The sequence below is a fragment of the Limulus polyphemus genome, unplaced genomic scaffold, assembly GCF_000517525.1.
Source record: "Limulus polyphemus unplaced genomic scaffold, Limulus_polyphemus-2.1.2 Scaffold1132, whole genome shotgun sequence".
Lineage (NCBI taxonomy): Eukaryota > Metazoa > Arthropoda > Merostomata > Xiphosura > Limulidae > Limulus > Limulus polyphemus.
Genome location: NW_013666742.1, coordinates 195,098 through 196,115, shown reverse-complemented (window position 1 = coordinate 196,115; position 1,018 = coordinate 195,098).

Genomic DNA, 1,018 nt, shown 5'->3' with positions numbered 1-1,018 from the left:
AGAAGAGGCTGTATATGTCAGTTTGCTTAGCGACTCTCAGGATGAACTATACGTGTTGATAAAGCTGAAAAAATAAAGATTTGGCATTGTTAGTATCCCCTTTATAAAACACGATGAATTCTGAAATTTTCGAAATCTTCCAACTTTTACAAGCCTTAGAGCTATCAAAATATTTCAACAATTACAAATAATCATAGAAACAAACAAGGTTTCGGGATTACATTGATATTACTAGCGATTTATCCAGAATGGCATACTATAATCGTAGCGCTGCTCAACATTTCCCATATCTATATATCAATTTTGATTTGAAATAAGTACCGAAATTATAAAAGGGATTTTTCTTAATTTTTAGATGCTAAAATGAAAACAAAATATATTGTCATTGAGAGAAGAATGTATTAGGACTGAATTAACCTATATCCCCATAGTTGAACTGCTTGATTTACGAATAAACTACTAGTTTACAAAGAGAGTCTACTTAGAGCTAGAAGGATTAGAAGAGATTTAATATACTTTGAGTTTCAGTTTTTAAATACTTGATTTATATATATATATGGAACTTGTTTCGAAAAGCTCAAGTCTAAAAAAGTGGAGAAAAATAGATAAGTAATAAATATACTTTTAACTCCATGGTTAATATGCATGATTTACCCGTGAATTGCTGATTACTGTAGGAGAAAGATTGTTTGTTTGTTTGTTTTGAATTTCGCGCAAAGCTACCCGAGGGCTATCTGCGCTAGCCGTCCCTAATTTAGCAGTGTAAGATTAGAGGGAAGGCAGCTAGTCATCACCACCCAACTCTTGGGCTACTCTTTTACCAACGAATAGTGGCATTGACCGTCACATTACAACGCCCCCACGGCTGAAATGGCGATGTTTTATGTGAGGGGATTCGAACTCGCGACCCTCAGATTGCGAGTCGAGTGCCCTAACCACCTGGCCATGCCGGGCCCGTAGGAGAAAGATATAGAGAGTTTGTTTGTTTGTTTTCAATTTCGCGCAAAGCTACAGGAGG